The following is a 6,407-nucleotide window of genomic DNA, read 5'->3' as shown; positions in this document are numbered from 1 at the left end:
AAGACAAAAACATTGAACACTTGAGTATGCATAACTAAGTCTCTTGGGGTGTCTCTATAAGCTTGGCACATCTAGCCACTGGGATTTTTGCCCATTCTTCAAGGCAAAACTGCTCCAGCTCCTTTTCGATGGATTCCGCTGGTGTACAGCAATCAAAAGTCGTACCACAAATTCTCAACTGGATTGAGGTCTGGGCCATTCCAAGACATTTAAATGTTGCCCCTTAAACCACTCGACTGTTTCTTTAGCAGTATGCTTAGGGTCATTGAAATAGGTTTCACTCAAGAATTTCAATGTATTTTGCACCATCCATCATTCTTTCAATTCTGACCAGTTTCCCAGTCCCTGCCGAGAAAAACATCCCCACAGCATGATGCTGCCACCACCTTGCTTCAATGTAGGGATGGTGTTCTCAGGGTGATGAGAGGTGTTGGGTTTGCGCCAGACATAGCATTTTCCTTTATGGCCAAAAAGCTACAGTCTCATCTGACCATAGTACCTTCTTCCATATGTTAAGGGGACTCCCACATGCCTTTTTGCAAACACCAAACATGTTTGCTTATTTTTTTCTTTAACCTCTCTGGGATATGTGGGACGGTAGTGTCCGACCTCACCAACAGCCAATGAAATTGCAGGGCGCCAAATTCAAAACAACAAAAATCCCATAATTAAATTTCCTCAAACATGCAACTATTTTACACCATTTTAAAGATAAATTTGTTGTAAATCCAGCCAGTGTCTGATTTCAAAAAGGCTTTACGACGAAAGCACACCAAACGATTATGTTAGGTCAGTACCTAGTCACAGAAAAACACAGCCATTTTTCCAGCCAAAGAGAGAGTCACAAAAAGCAGAAAGAGAAAAAATGTATCACTAACCTTTGATGATCATCAGATGACACTCATAGGACTTCATGAAACACAATATATGTATGTTTTGATCGATAAAGTTCATATTTATATCCAAAAATCTCAGTTTACATTGGCGCATTATGTTCAGTAGTTCCAAAACATCCAGAGATTTTGCAGAGAGCCACATCAATTTACAGAAATACTCATAATAAACATTGCATGTGTGTGTGTAATGCATGTGTAATGGTTGTCGTAGGTGGAAGAAGGTGAAGAGGACCAAGGTGCAGCGTAGTACGTGTTCATGGTACGTGTTCATGGTAAATTTAATAGAGAAACTGAACACTAGAACAAAAAAACAACAAAGCGGAACAAGCAAAACAGTTCTGTCTGGTGCAGACACACAGACAGAAAACAACTACCCACCACTCAAGGGCAAAAACAGGCTGCTTAGGTATAGTTCTCAATCAGAGACAACGATTGACAGCTGCCTCTGATTGGGAACCATACCAGGCCAAACACCTAAAAATACAAACATAGAATACCCACCCCAACTCACGCCCTGACCAACCTAAAATAGAGACATAAAAAAAGGAGCTAAGGTCAGGAAGTGACAGCATGGAATTTTAGATCCACTTCTCCTTAATGCAACCGCTGTGTCAGATTTCAAAAAACCTTTACGGAAAAAGCAAACCATGCAATAATCTGTGTACGGCGCTCAGACACAAAAACAAGCTATGCAGATACCCGCCATGTTGTGGAGTCAACAGAAGTCAGAAATAGCCTTATACATATTCACTTACCTTTGATGATCTTCATCAGAATACACTCCCAGGAATCCCAGTTCCACAATAAATGTTTTTTTTGTTCGATAAAGTCCATCATTTATGTCCAAATACCTTCTTTTTGTTTGCGTGTTTAGTACACAATCCAAACTCACGAGGCGCAGGTAAGTCCAGGCAAAGGTTCAGACGAAAAGTCATATTACAGTTCGTAGAAACATGTCAAACGAAGTATAGAATCAATCTTTAGGATGTTTTTATCAAATCTTCAATAATTCCTTTGTCTGTAGAAATGCAATGGAACGCAGCAAACTCTCACTGGAGCGTGCGAGACTGAGCTCATGGCACTCTGCCAGACCCCTGACTCAATCAGCTCTCATTCCCCCCTCCTTCATGGCAGAAGCCTCAAACAAGGTTCTAAAGACTGTTGACATCTAGTGGAAGCCCTAGGAAGTGCAATATGACCCCATAGACACTGTATATTCGATAAAAAACTACAAACCTCAGATTCAGCTCTGTGGAGTGTACAGCTTTAAGTGGTGCTATGGACAGATACTCCAATCTCCTTTGTGGAGCTTTGCAGCTCATTCAGAGTTATCTTTGGTATCTTTGTTGCCTCTCTGATTAATGCACTCCTTGCCTGGTTCTGTGAGTATTGGTGGGCGGCCCGCTCTTGGCAGGTTTGTTGTGGTGCCATATTCTTTCCATTTTTAATAATGGATTTAATGGTGCTCCATGGGATGTTCAAGGTTTCTGATATTTTTTTATAACCCAACCCTGATCTGTACGTCTCCACAACTTTGTCCCTGACCTGTTTGGAGCGCTCCTTGGTTTTCATGGTGCTGCTTGCTTGGTGGTGTTGCAGACTCTGGGGCCTTTCAGAACAGGTGTATATAAACTAAGATAATTTGACAGATCATGTGACACTTAGATTGCACACAGGTGGATTTAATTTGACTAATTATGTAACTTCTGAAGGTAATTGGTTGCACCAGATCTTATTTAGGGGCTTCATAGCAAAGGGGCTGATTACATTTTCACGCATAACTTTTCAGTTTGATTTGTTTAGAATTTTTTTAAACAAGTTATTTTTTTCATTTCACTTCACGACTTTGGACTATTTTGTGTATGTCCTTTACATGAAATCCAAATAAAAATCAATTTAAATTACAGGTTGTAATGCAACAAAATAGGAAGAATGACAAGGCAGGATGAATAGTTTTGCAAGGCACTGTAGTGGTGACCAATAACCCTGACTGTTTGACCTAGTCCTTCAGTTGCAAACTATACCTCCACTGCGTACACAACCACAGCCTTTTAAAAATTTAAAACCACACAATTTGTAGTTTTCTCAACTCTGGGGCAGGGAAGTTCTGCTTACATAGGCTGCATTCTTGAATTGTCTCAACACGTATGCCAAATTTAAACGTAACATGTAAAGTGTTGGTCCCATGTTTCAGGCCGTCTCCTGTGGGATGGCAGAGCACGGGTGATTTTAGGAGATAATACTAGCAACCCGGGCAGAGAGAGGAATATGTACAATAAATATAAAGTGCATTTGGAAAGTATTCATACCCCATAATCAATCATCACACAATACTCAATAATGACAAAGCAAAAACTTGTTTTAAGAAATGTATGCAAAAACAGAATTAACTTATTTACATAAATATTCAGCCTTTGCTATGAGACTTGATATTGAGCTCAGGTGCATCCTGTTTCCATTGATCATCCTTGAGATGTTTCTACAACTTGACTTTTACCTGTGGTAAATTCAATTAATTGGACATGATTTGGAAAGGCAAACACCTGTCTAAATAAGGTCCCACAGATGACAGTGCATGTCAGAACAAATACCAACTCATGAGGTCAAAGGAATTGTCCGTAGAGCTCCAAGACAGGATTGTGTGGAGGCACATATCTGGGGAAGGGTACCAAAAAAATTCTGCAGCATTGAAGGCCCCCATGAACTCCATCTGTCTTAAATGGATGAAGTTTTGAACCACCAAGACTCTTCCTAGAGCTGGACGCTCGGCCAAACTGAGCAATCGGGGGAGAAGGGCCTTGGTCAGGGAGATGACCAAGAAGACAATGGTCATTCTGACAGTGCTCCAGAGTTCATCTGTGGAGATGGGAGAACCATCCAGAAGGACAAAAATCTCTGCAGCACTCCACCAATCAGGCCTTTATGGTAGAGTGGCCAGATGGAAACCACTCCTCAGTATAAGACACATGACAGCCCGCTTGGAGTTTGCCAAAAGGTACTTAAAGGACTTTAAAACCATGAGAAACACGATTATCTGGTCTGATGACACCAAGACTTTCAAGCAGCACTGTATATATAAACACAGTTGAAGTCAGAAGTTTACATAACTTAGGTTGGAATCATTAAAACTTGTTTTTCAACCCCTCCACACATTTCTTGTTAACAATCTATAGTTTTGGAAAGTCGGTTAGGACATCTACTTTGTTCATGACACAAGTAATTTTTCCAACAATTGTTTATAGACAGATTATTTCACTTATAATTCACTGTATCACAATTCCAGTGGGTCAGAAGTTTACATACACTAAGTTGACGGTGCCTTTAAACAGCTTGGAAAATTCCAGAAAATTATGTTATGTCTTTAGAAGCTTCTGAAAGGCTAATTGACATAATTTGAGGCAATTGGAGGTGTACCTGTGGATGTATTTCAAGGCCTACCTTCAAACTCAGTGCCTCTTTGCTTGACATCATGGGAAAATCACAAGAAATCAGCCAAGACCTCAGAAAACAATTGTAGACATCCACACGTCTCGTTCATCCTTGGGAGCAATTTCCAAACACCTGAAGGTACCACATTCATCTTTACAAACAACAGGATGCAAGTATAAACAACATGGGACCACGCAGACGTCATACCGCTCAGGAAGGAGACGTTCTGTCTCCTAGAGATGAACGTGCTTTGGTGCAAAAAGTGCAAATCAATCCCAGAACAACAGCAAAGGAACTTGTGAAGATGCTGGAGGAAACAGGTACAAAATGATCTATATCCACAGAAAAACACGTCCTATATCGACATAACCTGAAAGGCCGCTCAGCAAGGAAGAAGCCACTGCTCCAAAACTGCCATAAAAAAGTCAGACTACGATTTGCAACCTCACACGGGGACAAAGATCATACTTTTTTGAGAAATGTCCTCTGGTCTGATGAAACAAAAATAGAACTGTTTGGCCATAATGACTATCGTTACGTTTGGAGGAAAAAGGGGGAGGCTTGCAAGCTGAAGAACACCATCCCAACCGTGAAGCACTGGGGTGGCAGCATCATGTTGTGGGGGTGCTTTGCTGCAGGAATGACTAGTGCACTTCTAAAATTCGATGGCAATGAAAATTACGTGGATAAATTGAAGCCACATCTCAAGACATCAGTCAGGAAGTTAAAGCTTGGTCGCAAATGGGACTTCCAAATGGACAATGACCCCAAGCAAACTTCCAAAGTTGTGGCAAAATGGCTTAAGGACAACAAAGTCAAGGTATTGAACTTTAACAGGGATGATCACAAGGCACTGACCTCAAGCCTATAGAACATTTGTGGGCAGAACTGAAAGTGTGTGTGAGCAAGGAGGCCTACAAACCTGACTCAGTTACACCAGCCCTGTCAGGAGGAATGGGCCAAAATTCACCCAACTAATTGTGGAAAGCTTGTGGAAGGCTACCCGAAACGTTTGACCCAAGTTAAACAAATTAAAAGCAATGCTACCAAATACTGATTCAGTGTATGTAAACTTCTGACCCACTGGGAATGTGATGAACAAAATAAAAGCTGAAATAAATCATTCTCTCTACTATTATTCTAACAATTTACATTCTTAAAATAAAGTGGTGATCCTAACTGACCTAAGACAGGGATTTTTTTCCGGGATGAAATGTCAGGAATTGTGAAAAACTGAGTATAAATGTATTTGGCTAAGATGTATGTAAACTTCCGACTTCAACTGTATATACTGTATATACTGAACAAAACTATAAATGCAACATTTAAAATGTCGCTCCCATGTTTCATTAGCTGAAGTAAAAGGTCACAGAAACTTTCCATACTCAAAAAAATGTTTTTTTTCTCAAATTTTGTTAACGTCCCTATCAGTGATAATTTCTCCTTTGCCAAGATATACCTGACAGGTATTGTATATCAAGAAGCTGATTAAACAGCATGATCATTACACAGGTACATCTTGTGCCGGGGACAATAAAATGCCACTGTAAAATGTGCAATTTTGTGTCACAACATAATACCACAGATGTCTCAAGTTTTGAAGGAGTGTGCAATTGTCATGCTGACTGCAGGAATGTCAACTAGAGCTGTTGCCAGATAATTTAATGTTAATTTCTCTACCATAACGCTGTTTTAGAAAATTTGGCAATACATCCAACCGGCCTCACAACCGCAGACCCTGTGTAACCATGCCAGCCCAGGACCTCCAAATCCGGCTTATTCACCTGCGGGATCATCTGAGACCAGCCACCCGGACAACTGATGAAACCGAGGAGTGTTTCTGTCTGTAATAAAGCACTTTTGTGGGGAAAAACTCATTCTGATTGGCTTGTCCTGGCTCCCCGGTGGGTGGGCGGGCGGGCATGTCTACTAAGTGGGTGGGCCTATGCCTTCCCAGGCCCTCCCATTGCTGCACCTCTGCCCAGTCATGTGAAATTCATAGATTTGGGCCTAATTAGTTTATTTCAATTGACTGATTCCCTTATATGAACTGTAACTCGGGGGGAGAATGTCATTCTGAAA

This window comes from Oncorhynchus mykiss, chromosome 23 (genome assembly GCF_057628025.1).
Source record: "Oncorhynchus mykiss isolate SJ-2025 chromosome 23, ASM5762802v1, whole genome shotgun sequence".
NCBI lineage: Eukaryota > Metazoa > Chordata > Actinopteri > Salmoniformes > Salmonidae > Oncorhynchus > Oncorhynchus mykiss.
This window is presented reverse-complemented; position numbering follows the sequence as displayed.